The sequence below is a fragment of the Mustela erminea genome, chromosome 13 (assembly GCF_009829155.1).
Source record: "Mustela erminea isolate mMusErm1 chromosome 13, mMusErm1.Pri, whole genome shotgun sequence".
NCBI lineage: Eukaryota > Metazoa > Chordata > Mammalia > Carnivora > Mustelidae > Mustela > Mustela erminea.
This window is the reverse complement of record NC_045626.1, coordinates 35,428,429-35,447,797: the sequence shown is the minus strand read 5'-3', so window position 1 is coordinate 35,447,797 and position 19,369 is coordinate 35,428,429. Positions and strand designations below refer to the sequence as shown.

The 19,369-nt window shown below is 35.1% G+C and overlaps 1 protein-coding gene across 5 annotated transcripts in view; it reads left to right on the top strand.

Annotated features, from left to right (window-relative positions):
• KIAA1328 (KIAA1328 ortholog) overlaps positions 1-19,369 on the top strand; it is a 320,199-nt gene that overhangs the window by 55,885 nt on the left and 244,945 nt on the right. The window lies entirely within an intron of this gene.

The following is a 19,369-nucleotide window of genomic DNA, read 5'->3' as shown; positions in this document are numbered from 1 at the left end:
AAATGCTTCGTTCATTACAAATAGCTGTCTACCTGACTAGGGTTAGTTTTGTTGTCTTGACTGAGGAGGTGAGTCTTAGTAAAGATCTTGTTCGTTATGAATATTTAGAATTCTGCTTCTGCAGGGTTGATCTTGAGATGCACATTTTTCAAAAAGTGCCTTTGAATATATCAGACCACAGTGTTAGTTCTGAAAGTATTCTCTATAATTTTGTTCCTTTTGTTTCTTACGCTGAATTGTAATACCTCATGGTGGAAACTTATGTTAATGCTCTCGGACATCTAAGCTCTTTGTATGCATTTAGGAGATGTTCAATGTGAAAAAAAAATGAGTCACTTGGTAGGGGAAGGGTGCAGGATGGGAGGCCAAGAGCATGTCAGTAAGATAACAGAACTAATATGGCAGGACAGGTTTTATGAAAAAACTCCTTGCCTTTTGGACTATGTGTACGATCAGCTTTTGTTTTTGCGCCGTTTGTGGATGCTTTTGTGAATGTTGGCAATTGGATGGCTGGAAAATTTTAAATCAGAGCAATACACTAAAGGATTGTCTTGAGAGTAGATTCAGGTCTTTTTGGTTCCCATTCTGAAGGTATTGCCACTTCTTGGTCTTTTGAAGCCCCTTCTCTTCTTATGTTCTGACAGCTCATGGCAGCATTTCACTGTTGACTCTTAGTGGACCTGCTATACCAGAGCTGACTTTGCAAAGTTCAAAACGCAAGGTTGGCAATCTGGCAAGATAGGGTAAACAAGCAGCTCTAAGAGGATTCTTGCCCCAGATTACTTGCTAAAAATATATTAGAACTGATACAGCATAAAACCGATATAGCATAAAAAGATTATTTGCATAGAAATGTTGTTTGGCCTAACAGGTCAAGAGGCAAGTGAAATTTTTGCAAGGACTTCTGTTCTTTAGGGAAATGTCAGTGAAGAAATGTGGTAAGGATTGTGAAGAAACTACAATAGAGGTGGAGTTTCATAACTATTGGTTTTACCCCAACTTTTCATGAATTTTTCATATTATCTCTTACATAGTCTGCAATTAGGACTTCTCACAGTGATAGAATCTTCAGCTATCATATTGAAAACATTAGTCATGGGACCCGTGGATGGCGCAGTTGGTTAAGTGTTCAATGTGACTTCATCTGACTCTTGATTTCAGCTGAGATCATGATCTTGGGGTGGTGAGATCAAGCCTCACATTGGGCTCTGAGCTCAGCACACAGTCTGTGCTAAAATTTCTCTCTTCCCCTTGCTCTGCTCCTCCTCCTTTTCTCTCTCTCAAATAAATAAATAAATCTTTGAAAAGGAAACATAGGCCATACCCTTCTGTCAAGGGCATATATAGCCTACATGGTTGATAGACAGACATAGGTGCTTTTTTTTTTTTTTATTCTGAAAATCTAGCCTCACTTTTCAGCAAGGCAATATTTTCAGCCATTTATAAAACTATTTATGATTACATTCTTCAGCGACAAAGTTTTTTGGTTGGGTTCAGTTTGTCACAAAACTAGAAATACACTCCCTGTTGCTAAAACATACCATTTTGCTTTTCTTCCTCATCCACATTTGTACCTTTTCTGGGAAGAGGCTTAATGTTGAAATGAAAGTTTCATCTGCCTGTGCCATGATACTTAATTTGACAAGTAGTAGAACTTTTACTACCCTTGAGACAGGAAAAGAAGTGTATGTTAAGTGCCATGTGACTGGTTTCCAAGCCCTGACTTAGGATAAAATAATTCTAAATTTTGTTTTGGGGCAGTTTCTTTGTAGATTTCTTGTAAAGTTAAAAATTAAAAAAAAAAAAAAAATCAGATATTTCCCATAAAGTGCCAAGTGGATGGGAGGACATTACATGTTTGTTTATACTTATTTTCTTTTTTAAAGCTGGGACAACACAACTACCACTTCCCTTTTAGAGATGATGAAGATACTTAGAAATAAACTTCAAGCACTGTGAGTTGCCTGAGCACCACTGTTCTGCTAAGCTGCAGGGACTCTTTGGTATTCACTGTGTTACCCCTGTTCAAGGAGACTTTAATTTAGGGGATTTGATTTTTCACTGCATAGATTTTCTTTATTTTTTCATCATTTACTAGAACAGTACTTACTCTTAGAATTTTCTGGCCTCTGGAGATACTACAAATACGTATCTGTTAATCTTTCCTCAGCTCTATGACTAGTGCTAGTATTTGAGGAAATAGAGTCAAGAGAATACTTGATAATTAATGCTTATTCAATTACAAATTTTTAACCAACTTTTTACGGTTTTAAAGACAATACATGTACATTATAGAATATTTTGGGGGTACCTGGGTGGCTCAGTGGGTTAAAGCCTCTGCCTTCAGCTCAAGTCATGATCCCAGGGTCCTGGGATCGAGCCCTGCATCCGGCTCTCTGCTTGGCGGGGAGCCTGCCTCCTCCTCTCTCTCTCTCTCTGCCTGCCTCTCTGCCTATTTGTGATTTCTGTCTGTCAAATAAATAAAATCTTTTTTTTTTTTTTAAAGAATATTTTGGAATATTACAGAATATTGCTTCCTTTTTGAGATTGTCAGTTTATGTCCCATTCCTCTTTCCCCGGCTCATCATTTATCATCAAGGAGCTACCTGAATACAAGTAGGTCTAATTTGACATTTGACGTCACTATGGATGTTATAGTTTTTCAGCTCTCTCGCCTTTAATTTTGTATCAGTTAATTATGCTTTATTCAGTTAAAATATTAAACATCTTTTTTAAACACAACAGAATAGTCAGCCAAAAGATGGTTAATGGTATCTATTTACAGTAATAATTGGAAGTTGTCTAGTGGTATTTGCGACAGTTCTCTCCCTCAGTTTTGTGGTTATGCTTAGGTCTTTCCATTGAGGAAGGGGAGGGAGGACTCAAATAAATAGACATCTGAAATTGATGTGATTTTAGGGGAAATGTTAGGAAAAGAAAATTTCCATGGAGTCCAGTTAGAGTTTTGAACACCTACATATGCTTTACTAAGCCTGGTATTTTGATAGCTCTGGGATGTGTGTGTATAACTATACCTTTGAATCTTTTTCAGAGTTCCATCTCTGAAAAATGAAAATAATTATAGTATTATTTATATAATATATATTATATCATATTATATAATATACAGTATAACATAAACAATATATTTTATATATAGATATGTAATATATAAAATATTTATATAGAATTATAAGTAAAATATATAAAGTATATATACATATGTAATTCAAAACAAGAGTTGTTTTGAAGATTAAATGAAATAATGCATATTGTATGCTTTGTACCATGACTAACCACATTAGAATCACTAAAAAATATGTTACGTTTTTATCTGTCACTGATTTTCTTCAAGTGGGCAAAACTAATGTGACCCTAGCTTCCTTTATTCACTTTCCCTCCCATCTTCTAGTCCCTTGCTACTTCAAAGGCATCACCCAGGGACTTGTTAGAAATGCAGAGTCTTCGGCCTCATGCCAGACTTTATTTTTTCAGAATCTGCACTTTAACATTATAGCACTGTTTTTACTCATTCCTTGCAGCAAGGAGTGTTCTGTGTAAGAGAGATGGGCAGTGGAGCTTTTACTTTCTTGTCTAAGTTCTCACTTCCCAGTACATAACTTCGGATAGGATGGAATCACTGTGTGTAGGAGTGTATTCTGTAAATATGTATTTACTGCTGTAAGGTGGATTTTACTACACATGTCAAATGTGTGATGCAAAGCTTCTATATGCATATTGGTTTTTCATCTGCTTGTTCAATCAGTTATTGAAAAAAGGAAATTGAAATCCCTGAGTATAATAGTGGATCTATCTCTCCTTGCCATTCTATTCATTTTGTTTCCTATATTTGGAAGATCTGTTTTTAAGTGCATAGAAGTTTGAGATTCTTATCTCTTTCTGATGAATTGACCCCTTTATCATTATGAAATGATTTTTTTTATCCTCATTAGTTTGTTCCAAACTCTACTTTGCCTAATATTTATTGAGCAACTCCAGTTTCTTTTGATTAGTGTTAGCATGGTATATGTTTCTGTCTTTTAACTTTTTTTTTTTTTTTAAGATTTTATTTATTTACTTGTCAGAGAGAGAAAGAAAGAGAGAGACCGCACGAGCGAGCACAGGCAGACAGAGCAGCAGGCAGAGGCAGAGGGAGAAGCAGGCTTCCTGCCAAGCTAGGAGCCCCGATGTGGGACTCCATCCCAGAACACTGGGATCATGACCTGAGCCGAAGGCAGCTGCTTAACCAACTGAGCCACCCAGGCATCCCTGTCTTTTAACTTTTAACCTATTTGTTTCTTTATATTCAAAGCACATTTCTTGTAGCCAGAAAGTAGGTTAAGTCCTGCTTTTTTATCCAATTTAATATCCATATCTTTTCCATGGGCAATTTTTTTTTTTAAGATTTTATTTATTTATTTGAGAGAGAGAGAGAGAGCATGAGCAAGGTGGAGCAGTGGAGGGAGATGGAGAAGCAGACTTCCTGCTGAGCAGGGAGCGTGACATGGGGCTCGATAAGCTGAAGGCAAATTCTTAACTGACTGAGCCACCAGGCGCCCCTTGTTGGGGTTTTTAGACAGTTTACATTTTGTGTGATTCTTGATACAGTTAAGTGTGAGTTTGTCATTTTGCAGTTTGTCCCATTTGCTCCTCTTTTCCTTTTTTCTGTCTTCTTTTGGATTACTTGAATCTTTAAAAAAATTTTTTTTATCTCTTTTGTTGGCTTATTAGGTTATCACTCCATTCTTTTTGGTATTTGATGGTTGCTACAAAGTGCATAGATTCATCTTTAATAACAGTCACCTTCCAGTGATGGTTTTACCACTTCAGCTACCTTACCATAATATAGTATCATTTCTTTCTGACATTTGTGCTGTTGTCAAGATACAGCTTAATTTTTTCCCCCACACCTTACTATTTTTGTTAAGTAATCAATTATCTTTAAGGATATTTAAATAACAAGAAAAATATCTTATATATTCACCAGGTAGTTATGACTTTCAGTGCTCTCCATGAAGTCTATATTTCTGTTACCACTTCCTTCTGCCTGACAGACTTCCATTAACAGGTGTTGTTATGAATTCTTTGTTTTTGCATTTAGGAAAAAGTCTGTATTTTGCCTTCATTTTTTCATATTTATTCTGCTCAGTAATTTACAAATGTTGCTCTACTGTTGTCACACTGTCATTTCTACCAGTGAGCATTGGTTGCTGTTTGTCTTACTACCTTACTTTTCACCTCTAGGCACAGCTCATTCACTGTATCTCATATGTGCAACATCTCATTATTGCTAATAAGTACTCATCTGTGTTTTTGCAGGGCTCGATACACTCCATTACTTTTTATCGGTTAATAGTACTCTGTTATATAGATATACCACAGTTTGTTCATCTCGTTTATTAAAGGATATCTTGGTTGCAATTATGTAAAAAGCTACTATAGATATTCACATGAAAGTGTTTGTATGGACATAAGTTTCAAATCAGTTTGGTAAATACCCAGGAGAATGTTTGCAGGGTTGTATGGTAAAACTGTCTGGATTTGTAAGGAACTGCCAAATGCTTTCCCAGAGTGGCTGCGTGATTCTACATTCCCGCCAGCAGTGAACGAGAGTCCCTCTTGCTCTGCATTCTCACTCACAGTAACCACTGTGAGTGGTTTCAATTTTTTGGATTTTAGCCATTCTAATAGGTGTGCGGTGATAGCTTTTATGGTTTTTAATTTGCCTTTCCCTAATGACATTTGATTTTGGTCATGTTTTCATATGCTAATTGGCCACCTGTCTTATGTTCTTTGATGAAATAATTGTTCATATCTTTTGCCTGTTTTTTAAATTGGATTGTTTGTTTTCTTATTGTTGAGTTTTAAAAATTTTATATCAATTCTGGATACCAGTCCTTTATCAGATACATGATTTGCAAATATTTTCTCCCAGTCCAGTCTGTGGCTATCTTTTCATTCCCTTAATAATGTCTTTTTAATTATGGAAAAATTGTGTCTTTTTTATTATGGAAAAATCCATTGTTAAGAATTTTTTTTCTTTCATGGTTCATGCTGTTGATGCATCTAGAAATTTATCATCAAATTCATGGTTATGCATATTTTATCCTATGTTTTGTTTGAAAAGTTTTGTCACTGTGCTTTACAGGTAGGTTTGTAATCCCTTTTGAATTAACTTTTAAGGCTTAAAGTCTATCTTGGTTCAGTTTTGGATTTTGTCTTTTTTTTTTTTTTTTGGCATATGGATGTTCACTTGTTTCGGTACCATTTTTTGAGAAAGCTGTCTTTTTACTACTGAGTTGTCCTTGCCCCTTTGTTAAAAATGTATTGACTCTGTATCAGTCTGTTTTTAGGCTCTCTTTCTGTCCTTTCGATTTATGGGTCTGTTCTTTCCCAATTCACACTGTTTTGATTACTCTAGCTTTACAATAAGCATTAAAATCCTATAACATGAGTCCTTCAACTTTGTTCTTTTTCAGAATTATTTTGGTGATTCTAGTTCCCTTTTTTCCTTATCAGTTTAGGATCACCTTGTTGATACCTACCAAAAAGCTTACTGGGATTTTGATGGGATTGTGTTGAATGTATATATCAGACTGGAAAGAATATGCACCTTAACAATATCGTATCTTCCCACTTATGAACATGGTACATCTCTCAATTCATTTAGATCTTTTTTTAATGACTACTTTGTAGTTTTCACCTATAGATCTTGTACATGTTTTGTTAGATTTTACCTAAGTAATGTTTTTGGTACTAATGCATATTAACTTTTTTAAAAAATAGATTTTATTTATTTATTTGACAGAGAGAGCACAAGTAGGGGGAGCAGCAGAGGGAGAGGGAGAAACAGGCTCTCTGCTGAGCAGGGAGTCTGATGTGGGGCTCAATCCCAGGACCCTGGGATCATGACCCAAGCCAAAGGCAGATGCTAAACTGACTAAGCCACCTAGTGTCCCGACTGAGCCACCCAGCTGCCTCTAATTTGTATTAACTTTTAAAATATTTTCAGATTTTAATTTTTCATTGCTAGTGTAAAGGAATGCATTTAACTTCAGAATGTTGCTCTTATGTCCTGTGACTACTAAACTTACTAGTTTTATGAGGGTTTTTTTGTAGATTCTTTGGAATTTTTTTTAAAAGATTGTATTTATTTACTTGAGAAAGAGAGAGAAAGGGAGAGAGCATGAGCAAGGGGTGGGCAGGCAGGGGGAGAGGGAGAAGCAGACTCCCCGCTGAGCAGGGAGCCTGATGCGGAACTGGATCCTTAGGATCCTGGAATCATGACCTGAGCCAAAGGCCAGTACTTAAACCAACTGAGCCACCCAGGTGCCCCGAATTAGTTTTCTGAATTATGTTCATTTTAACTAATTTGAAATAAAATCAGCAAACTTCTTTCCTCCTCTTTGGAATATACTTAAAAAGGAATGTGTAAAACATGGTTCTTCCCTCCTTATGGAGAAATTGCTGTTTGTCATTTTTGAGCTTGATAGCTTGATAGCTCACTTAAGAAAGACAGTTGTTCTTAAGACAGCAAAGTAATTTATTTTCATTTGTTTTATCAATTTGCAGACAATTTGTCTGGAATCCATAAAGTTGCTTTTTGTATAGCTAATTCTGACTATATGTTTGCAGACTTAGGAGACTGTGTTAAGTGTTAATATATTTACATGGGATCACAAGACGGAATTTTCAGTTATATGAATCCACAATGTGCGTTAATTATTTATGTATTTTAAAAATTGCCAATTATTTATAATAATTTACCACATGTAAATGGAGCAGCTTTTTCCTTTTTCATTTTTTTTCTTTCTCTTTCCTTTTTTTTTTTTTTCTTTTTTTCAAGTAGGATCCATGCCTAGGGTGGAGCCCAACATAGGGTTTGAATGCATGACCTTGAGATGAAGATCTGAGCTGAAATTAAGAGTGAGACGCTTAACTGACTGAGCCACCCAGGCACCCCCCCCTTTTTATAATACACAATACTACCAAATGAACTTTATTGCCAGGGCGAGTTCAAGAAAGTATCCCTATTTCTAAGACCAAATTGAAGTATGCTTATTATCTACCTAGGCTTACTTAGTAGAATTGATCCAGAGTTTGTTTGTGTGGTAGATTTGGCCCCAGTTCTATACCCATTCCTAAATTCACTTTCCATGTGACTTTATAGTTACATATATTTCCTTTCCTATTCACTTGGGCTATAATCATATTATTTTGATCAAACAGAATGAGGCAGAAGTTGAAGGAAGATACATGCCATTTCAAACCCAGTCATTGAAGAAAAAGGCCTTGAGTGTTTCCTCTTGTCTTACTCAATGCGGTTATTATTGTGAGAAACATGCTCAGGAGGATGAAAAGTCTTTGGAACCAGTCCATGCTTTATTGCCCAGAGTGAATATGTCACATCATCAGCACTCCAGAACCTTCCCCTTCTGGCTCCTTCCAGTCACTACCACCCCCCCAACAAGTGGTGGCTTTTATGAACCGTGGATTACTTTTTACCCTCTTGCCTTGCACATCCCCAGTTGTTTGGCAGAAATCCTGAGGGAAAATCAGCAATGTGTTTGAAGTTCCCCAAATCTATCAAAAGCTCTTTTGGTTTTGTACTCTTATATTCAAAAAACACTTCATGTAACAGTTTAGTTTTTTAAAAAATTTTCTAGAATCAATTTATAGGGTAATTCCTAAGATCTTGGCATTTTTAGCCTGTTATTTTACCTCCTTCATGACCATTTATAATTAGGAATTAGAATTGTGGCTGTGAATCCTTGTTAGCCATTAAGTAGTTACGACATTCTTCTTTCAGAATGCTTAGCTTACCAAGGCAGGAGAGAATACTTGGACTTTCTATTAAAAGTGGTAATGTGTGTTTAAACCAAAAATGACTTTGGTCATTTATCAATTGGAATTCCCATTTTCTCTTTAACTCTCTATTACTTTGTTGTGACCTTGTACAAAGGCATTACATGTATTTTATCTACTTTTAAAAATTGCTTTATTTTCTTGGAAAGCAAGCCATCTGCACTTAAAGCATCTCAGCAAGAAACACAGACCCATAGAAAGAAATTCCACACAGCTGTATAATATAGTGGTTGAAAAAAATATAAGACCTATTTGGATTCAGTACAAGGATAAGTTCCATTTAAGTTGCATGAATTTGGTCAAATTATTTTTTAAGCCTCGTACTCCCTCTATGTAATATGTGTGTATATATGTATAACAGATTCTATCTCATGATTATTGAGAAGGTGGTATATGATGAAAAGACATACATAACCTTAACATAGTGCTTGGTGCATAGTAAACACAAAGAGCTCCTCGATGGTGTTATTGTTATTGGCAATTACTACTACTGTTGCTCGATATTTCACTGGAAATAGGAAGATCTAAGTAATTTTTCAAGGCCTTATTAAAAACATTCTTCTTCCTATGCTTTAGGCATTGTAGGCTTTAATATCCTATAGATTACTATTAAGACCTTGAGACACTTTTTCCCTCCAAATCTTTTAATCTTTTAGTTAAATGTATCTGTTTATATGAATTTTTCAAAATAGTCATATTCATTTTCTATAGCTGCTATAACTGATTATCATGGATTTAGTGATATAACACAACACAGATTTATTATCTTATAGTTCTGGAGGTCAGTTCAAAAATCAGTCTCAGTGCTGATTACAGTGTCAACAGTGCTGCAATTCTTCCAGAGGCTCTAGGAGAGAATCTTTTTTCTCTCTTCCTATCTCAGCCTTTAGAGTTTGCCAGTATTCCTTAGCTTCTGGACCTGTGATAATCCAACCTTTTTTCTGTCATCCTAGCTCATTATCTGACTCTGACTCCTTTTCCTCCTTAAGAGGACCCCTGTGATTATATTGGGCATTCCCATATAATCTAGGATAATCTTCCTATCTCAAGATCCTTAATTTAATCATATATGTAAAGTTACTTTTTCTAGGTAATGTGACATATATTTACAGGAATTTGGGATGAGGACATGGAACTCTTTGGGTGTGTCAGTATTTTGCCTGCCACAGTCCATCCTCTGGCCCCCAGAGATTACTGTCTGTCCCACATGTAAAATACATTCACCTCATCCCAACATTCCTAAACTCTCAGCCCATTACAGTTTCAACTGAAAGTTTTAAAATCTCTTCAAAATCCTATCAGCTCAGAAGTTCAAATCTCATTATCTAAATCATCTAAATTAGGCATAGGTGAGGTTCTGGGTACAATTTATCTTAAAAACACAGATCCTATCCATCTGCGAAGTTGTGAAGTTGAATAAACAAGTTATCTGCTCCCAAAAGACAGTGGTGAGACAGGCATAAGATAGAAGTTGTAAATATTCTCATCAGAAAGGCAGTAAGTGAAAGGAAAATCGAGTTATTGGTTCCTGGCAATTTTGAAATTCAGACTTGGAAAATCCATTAGGTTTGAATACCTGGGAAAAATCCTCTTTGATTTGAGGTTCTACTCTTGTGGACTCATGGCTCTGTCCTTTGGATCATCTTTCCTTTTTCATGAAGGGTAGCACTTGTTTGCAGCTGAGTAGTTTCATCAGCCTGATTCCAGCTTATGGTATTTGGGGAGTCCAAGAGCCTTCTTTTATTTTGTCCTTTCTCTGCTCGTAGGTAAGACAGAGCTAACAGGGCTTTTAGTTTTTTAACATTCTCGAGAACCTTGTGGATTGGGGATTCCTTTTATTATCAATGAGCTTCTCTGTATGTATTTCCTGAATGATCCCATCTCTATATCTGGATTCTGCCTAAATGGCTGAAGGTATCTGTGAGTCACATGCCTAATCTGTTCTAATATCCCTCTGTGTGTTTGAGTAATAAGACTTTTTGATCATCCCAAGGCAATATCCAGAGGTTGCGTAGCATATTTTTGGGCAAAGTCCCCTTTGCTATTTAATGTAACTTAGTCACAGGAGAGGGCAGGGGAAGGGGTAGAAGGAGAGGTAGAGAGACTCTTAAGCAGGCTTCATGTTCTGTACAGAGGCACAGGCGGGGCTGGATCTCACAACCTTGAGATCATGACCCGAGCTGAAATCAAGAGTTGGATGCTTAACTGACAGAGCCACCCAGGGACCTCAAGAGTTTATTTTTTTAATTCCAGGTACATCTTTAGTAATACACTCCTCCCACGCACACATATTATGTATATATGCATTTGTAACCAAATAGTGTTACAGTAACTGTTATTCATTAGGGCAATACATGTATTTTGGTTATATTATCTTGGACCTCTGATCCATTATAATTTGCTTTTGACACAGCAGAAATGACTTCCTGTCTAGCCATTTGTACTTCTAATCTAACTGAAATGGTATATATCTCATTTCCTCTGGCGTTTGTGTGTGGATTTGCATTATCTGATTTTAAAATATTTTTATAAATTTCATAAGGTACCTGTGATTTATTTAAGTACATTTTAGGCTTTTCAGTTTAAAATGACATTTTAACATGGCTCAATTTAACTTTCTTTTTGTTTTATCTGGTACTGTGCTCTGTAGAATAAATTCTCATTGATAAACTCACACTTCTATATTTTGTTTCATATCTGTTTTGATTTATCTAATCTTCATCTAATGTTACTTTCCAAAAGTCTTATTAGATAACACAAAAATATTGTCAAATGTTCTGAAGCTTCCCATTGGTCTCTTCAAATCAGTCTTATTTTGTATATATCTGACAGGATTTTTTTTTCTTTTGTATTTTTGTGCTTAAGCATTGGCTGTTCTAGGAACTTTGTAAATATTTCTTGAAGTTGTGTTCATTGTTGATGAAATACATTTTTAACACTCAATTACCTTTCCAGCATCTAATACATTTTCAATCTTTAATGTTATTTTGCAGTTGTAAGTTGTTGTTTAGTAGTGGATATTCACTGCAGTGCTTTAGGGAGAGTTGTGGCAATTTTTAAGGAGCACAATAAAGTTGTATATCATCGATTTTTTTAAAATTGTATTTTAGAAACATATGTTAATGCTACAAATTTTAAGAACAGCTTCTTAGTTTCTTATGCACTGAGTTGAGAAACTATTTGTCATTTTTACCATTGTAAACACTTTTACATCTTTTATATCAAATATATCAAGAATGATATATTTTTTAAGATTTTATTTATTTATTTGTCAGAGAGAGAGAGAGAGTCTGCACACACAAGCAGAGGGAGCAATAGGGAGCAGACAGAGGGAGAAGCAGGCCCACTGAGCAAGGAACCAGATATGGGGCTCAATCCCAGGTCTCTGGGATCATGACTTGAGCCAAAGGCAGACAGCCAACTGACGGAACCACCCAGATGTCCCATCCCAAGAGTGATAATATCTGATATATTTCATTATCTCTATGATGTGATTTTGAGGAAAAAAGAAAGTATAATAAGGCTCTGAATAGGCAGGTATTAAGGTAACCTGTAGTGATAAGAATAAATAATGGCAATGTAGAAAATAATAGTGATTTTTATTCATGTTTACAGCTCAGAAAACTGAAATTCACAGAGGTTGTATAACTTGGGCAATCAATTATTAAGTAGTCTAGCAATTTGGATACAGCTCTTTCTATACTTGAAGTTCTAACTCTTTAATTACCAGTGATACTTTTATGCTAGACTAGCGGTTGGTTTTGAGGTGAAAACTGAAATAGCTTACATATTTTATGTATTGCATTGAGATAGGATGTCCTAATTGATTATAAATACATACAGTTTGGGCATCTGGGTGGCTCAGTTGGTTGGGCGGCTGCCGTGAAAACTGAAATAGCTTACATATTTTATGTATTGCATTGAGATAGGATGTCCTAATTGATTATAAATACATACAGTTTGGGCACCTGGGTGGCTCAGTTGGTTGGGCGGCTGGCTGCCTTCAGCTCAGGTCATGATCCTGGAGTCCTGGGATCCAGTCCCGCATCAGGCTCCCTGCTCAGCATGGGGTCTGCTTCTCCCTCTGACCCCTTCCCCTCTCATGCTCTCTCCCTTTCTCACTCTCTCTCTCAAGTAAGTAAATAAAATCTTAAAAAATAAAAATAAAAATACATACAGTTTTCCACACCTCAAATAATTTTCATATATACTCAAGTTTCCTCTAATTTCCAGTATTATAACAGAGATTAATGTTTAAGTGTCAGTCTTTGCCATATTGACAGCAACATATATAATCTTACCATTTTATACAAATAGTCACTTCATATAATTAAGCGTGTAAAAGTCAGTTGACACCATTTCAAATATTTTATTGGCTTATTTTATTTATGCTCAGCCTGGCCATTTGTGTTTACATTAGTCAACTCCATGTTATATAGCTGTCTTGTCCTAAAACAAGTCTTCTCTTTAGTTCAATCATTTCCCTTCCTTTTGTTTATTTATGTAGTTGTCTATTTTCCGTGCTACAACAGTGTCCGTTCTCTATCAAGCTAAGTCTCTCCCTTGCTAGCTAAGGAAATTAATCTTTTGTAACTCACCCTATTGGGAGATGTTCTGCCCTTATTTTAAAATTTGTTATTAATTACTTATAAATATTTATACTACATAGTGTGTACTTTTAAATAGTTTTCCCTGAGAAAAGTTTTCTACTTTGTTTTTAATGTGTGTGTATATACATATTTTTTACTTGTTACTCAGTAAATTTTCATATATAGAATTAACTTACCAAAAGTCTAGGTTAATATTTTTATTCTTCACTCATTGGACACATTAATTCTATTAACTGTACTCCAGTTTGTATGTTGTCATTGTTACATATTTGAGTTAAAGGGTTTTTTAAAAAAGCTTGGAGTTACAGCTTAAAAAAAGAAAACACCACAAATTATTTCTTGCATCTCAGACCTACCTGGCATCAGATACCTTCTGTTTCAAGTATACTCTTTAGCGCTTTTCTTGTGTGTGTGAGGATTTCTTGGTGTTGATCTAAACTTTTGTTTGCCTAAAAGTGTTATTTCAACTTCATTCTTAAAATTCTAAGTTGATGGTTACATTTTGCCAGCTCATTGAAGATCTCATTCTCCTATCTTCTGGCTTCCATTTTTGTTCCCTCTAGCCATCTGTTTGCATAATTCTCCGTCTCTTCTCTGTATGTGCTTTGTTCTATGGTTTCATTGTGACGAATCTAGGTACGAATTTCTTTCTATTTTCCCTGCTTAGGGGTCATCTGTTATCTTGAATCTGTCAATTTGTATTTCATTTCTAGCAAAACATTTTTAGTTGTTATTCCTTATATATTGCTGTTGCCCCTTTCATTCTTTGCCTTCAGGCAACTTTAGGTAGATACATTTTTGATCACTTTGTTTTATCCTTTATATCTTGTATCTCCATATTATCTTTGTTTCTCTAAGCAATTTTCTGGCTAACTTTTTCAAATCTCTTTTAAAACCTGTTTCTCTTCTCTTTTCTGTCTAAGCTACTGTGCTAAGTCCTTCCATTGAAATTTTAAATGTCAGCCATGTTTTTATTTAGCCAGAAAGTTATAGTTGGGTCTCCAGGTCGGTTTGGTCATTCTTTATTGTTTTCTGTCCTCTGTTTGTGTTTTCATCTTTCTGTTTTCTTTAATTAGGCATATTAAATATAATTATATGAGGCCTTTTAAGTCTGTTCCTGCTGTCGTTTTGCTGATTCTCACTTTTGGTGTTTTTTTTTTTTTTTTTTAGAAAGAATCTTTTTTTTTTTTTTTAAAGATTTTATTTATTTATTTGACAGAGAGAGATTACAAGTAGGCAGAGAGGCAGGCAGAGAGAGAGAGGAGGAAGCAGACTCCCTGCTGAGCAGAGAGCCCGATGCGGAACTCGATCCCAGGACCCTGAGATCATGACCTGAGCCGAAGGCAGCGGCTTAACCCACTGAGCCACCCAGGCGCCCTCACTTTTAGTGTTTTATTGCTGTGTAGTTACTGATTTTTTTTTTTTTCTGTGAATTGCGTGTTTGCAGTTTTATCTTTGGGAATTCTTTGAGGTTTGTGATAAAAGTAGGTTTTTCCGACGTAGATTCAGGTTTTTTCCCAAAGTGCTGTCATATAGTGCTCTCTGTATTCTAGATTATCATTTTGCACCACCTGGGTAGTATAAATTTTAACTGAAAATATACATGAAGGGAGATTCATGGTAGCAAATTCTTAGGATGATTTGTATAGTCACGTAAGTTTTTCATTTTCCTACCATAGCATCTTTATAATACAAATGTAGGAAAGGGATTTAAGAAACAAAGGTTGCTCAGTTGACTCTATTTCATATGTGTGTGTGTGTGTGTGTGTGTGTGTGTGTGTGTGTGCACATGCACCAAAGCACATAAACACGTGCTCTACAAGGGAATACCCTTTGATGAGACAGCAAAAATACTGGAGATGGTAGTGGAAGAGAAGATTAGACATTAGCTTTAAGCTCTCATACTTTGATTATCTTCATAAAAATCCAAAGGAGTCTTAAAAAAAAAAAAACTCCTAGAACTAGTAAATGAGTTTAAAGTATTATGGGATAAAAGATCGGCATACCAAAAAAAAAAAAAAATCAATGTACAAATATCTATCACAAACTGGAAACTGAAATTTTAAAAACTGCCATTTACAACATATTCCCCACAAATGAAACAATTTGATATTAAACACATACAAAACTGAAGGCTAAAAGCTACAAAGTATTGACAAAAGAAATTAGAGAAAACCAAAGTACATGGACAGACCAGCTGTGTTCAGGGAGTGGAAGCTTCAGCAAAGTGAAGATATTAATTATCCTAGAATTGAAGATCCCTATCAAAGTCCCAGCAAGGGGCTCAGTGGGTTAAAGCCTCTGCCTTCAGCTCGGGTCATGATCCCAGGGTCCTGGGATCGAGCCCCACATCGGGCTCTCTGCACAGCAGGGAGCCTGCTTCCCCTCCTCTCTCTCTGCCTGTCTCTCTGCCTGCTTGTGATCTCTGTCTGTCAAATAAATAAATAAAATCTAAACATTAAAAAGAAAAAAAGCCCCAGCAAGATTCTTTGAAGATATAATCAAAGCAGTTCAATTCTAAAATTTATATGGAAAGTTAAGGAAGTTGGAATATTTAAAATCGTTTTTTAAAAGAAATAAAAAGTTGAAAGACTCCCACTATGCAGTTTAGCTGGAGTAATCCAATGTAGTACTGGCAAAAGAATAAACCTTTTGATTCATGGAATAGAATATAGACTCCAGAACTGGAGCAACACAAGTTTGGCTACTGATTTTTGACAAAGGTGTAATAGTGACCTTGGTTAGGGAAAAAGTTCTTTGATAGGACACTAAAATCATGATCCATAAAAGAAAAATAATGATTAATTAGGCTTTATCAGCATAAAAGTTATGTTCATGCAAGACACTGTAAAAGAGAATGAAAAAAAAAAAGACTGGGAATAAACATTTGCAAATCATATATCTAACAAAGGAGGTAAACTCAGAGCATATAAAGAAGCTTCAAAATAAGAAAACACCCTCATTTTAAAAAGGAAAAATATTAGAACTATCTTGTAAGAGAGGAAAAATTTCTTCTTCTATCCTTTTGAATTCTCAGCTGGGACCCCTGTAGCAAAGGCTAGATTTATAGCAGAGAAGCATATAAATTTGTTTAATATAAGTTTTAAGTAATGCAGGAAGCTTTATTAAAAATGAAGACTTGGGATGCCTGCGTGGCTCAGTGAGTTAAGCATCTGCTTTCAGCCCAGAGTCCTGGCATGAAACCCGCATCAGGCTCCCTGTGCAGTAGGGAGCCTGCTTCTCCTTCTCCTGCTCCCCCTGCTTGTGCTCTTTCTGTTAAATAAATAAATAAAATCTTAAAGAAAGAAAGAAAGGCAGACCTGAAGAAATGGTTAAGCCTGAGCATTTATGCTATGTTTGATGAAGAGTGGAAGTCATGGAACACTGTGGTAGGACAAACGTGAACAAAGTATAGTAAAATGTAGGAAATTTATAGCAAAGCTTGTTTTTTCAAATTCTACTGTCCCTTCATCTTTGGAGGTAAAGATGTTCTTTTCCTCTGGGTATAGGTAAGGCACCTCTCATATTAGAATGTTACAGTCTGCTTCAAGGAAAGGTTCAGAAAGTCCTTTCTGCACATTCCGTATTTCAGATTCCTTCAGCTTGAAATACACAGTATGTCAAGGTGCCATCCAGCCATATTTGGGAGTTAGTGTGTCCTGAACCCTAACACACAAATGGCAAATGTCGTCGAAGATAGGATACAAATGGCAAGTAAACACATGAAAAGATGCTCAACAGTTTTACTCATTAGGAAATGCAAATTAAAGCCACAATGAAATACCATTTCATATGTATGATGGGTAGAATCTTTAAAAATACAATAGTGTTACTCTGGTTTCTCTTCAGATCGTATAAATCTTTCGCCTTTTACTAAAAATACAATAGTGTTGTCAGTGATACAGAAGAACTGGAATTCTCTTATTTCTGGTGCTATGCAAATGGCATAGCCACGTTAGAAAAAATTTGACAGTTTCTTATAAACGTAAATTTATTGTGTGACTCACTAGACCCAGCTCTAGGCATTTATGAGAAGTGAAATGAGAGACATGAAAACTTATCACAGAAAATCCTGAATGTAAATGAATTTTAGGTGCCTTGCACATGGCCAAAAAATCAGAAACAACCCAAATATCTCAGTGAGTGCATGAACATTCAAACTGGTAAATCCATTTGATATAATACTACTCTGCAGCAAAAAGGATCAAACCATTGTTATACACAACAACATGGGTAAGTCTCAAATGCAGAATTAATCATATTTTCATGTTCCAAAGTTCAAGGACCTGGAGTTTTGCATAACAAATAACATTAATGTACTGAATGAAGTTTTTCCCTGTCCTAGGTAAGTTGTTAGTTTAGATAAATCTTCAGATAAGTATGGAATTAATCCTTTCACTGTAGCAAAGGCCAAAAAAAGCAAATGACTCTAATTAGGGATATCTGGACTTTATATATGAAATGCTTGAATATATAAATATATATACTCTATGGATATAGTTTATAATAATTATATTAGGCAACTTAAGGCATCACATTACTATTACTAGTTCTTAATTTTCATGGACCATATTGAAAATTTATATTTTTAGTAATATCTTGAATATAGGGTTCAAATTAATCTTTAAACATTTTTATGAATTAGGCAACCATATGTGAACAAGGAATTATGGATTTTAAATTTTATTTAGTCGTCTTATGTAGTCAGGTTGCATCCTTTGGTTTGTTTCAATTGGGAGTCTTAATGTATCCTCCTTTTATTTTGTGGACCCTGTGAGATAAGGATCAGGCATAGTTTCTACTGATAAAGGACCTAGGATCTGTGTAAAGAAATGTTTACTCACCTTTGGTCACAGAAATATTCTCCGATGTTTTCCCCTAAAAGTTTTAAAACTTTGTCTTTTTTGTTTAGAGTTTCTTGTTTTTTAACTTGAGTTAAAATTATATATGCTGTGAGGTAGGGGTTGAACTAGTTTTTTCCACATAGCTAGCTATTCATTTGTTTCAACACCATTTGTTGACAGGCTTTCCTTTACCCATTGTTGCTCTGTCATCTTTGTTAATAATAAATATCTATTCCTAGACTCTCTGTGACTTCTCACTTTTTATGCCAATACAATCTTGATTACTGTGGCTTTATTGTAAATGTCTAATTGTTCATAATTTGTGCAGATTGTTTTGGCTATTCTAGTTCTTGGTATTTTTATACAAATTTCAGAAATAGGATGTCAGTTTCTATTAAAAAAAAAAACTTTCTGAGATTATCATTAGGAGGCTGTTGAACCCATAAATTAATCAGCAAAAAATGGACATCTTAATAATAATGTATCTTTCAGTCTTTGAAAATGTTATATCTTTCCATTTAGTTACTTGTTAAATTTTTCTCTCCAGTGTTTTAAAGTTTTCAATGTAGAAGTTTTGTGTACTTTTTGTTAAATACATTCCTAAGTACTTTGTTCTTTGACATTATTTTACATGGAGGTTGTTTAAAATTTCATTTTCTAATTTGCTGCTAGCATTTACCAACATAATTAATATTTGTCCACTGATCTTGTACACTGAGACATTCCTCAGCTCATTTATCAGTTCACACAGATTTATTGTTGTTCTTGTTGATTCCTTGGTGTTTTCTACTTAAATAATCATGTAATTTGCGAATAGAAACAATTCTTCCTTACCCATCTGTATACTTTTCATTTTTCTCTAATTTATTTTCCTGGAAAGACCTTTAGTACAGTGTTGAGCATAACAGACATCCTTGCCTTTTTTTGATCTTGAGGAAAACATTGAGTCTATCATTTTGTATATATTAGCTTTAAGCTTTTCATAGATTTACTTATCAAGTTAAGTTTCCATCTAGTTTAGTTTTCTGAAATTTTTATTGGGAATGGCTG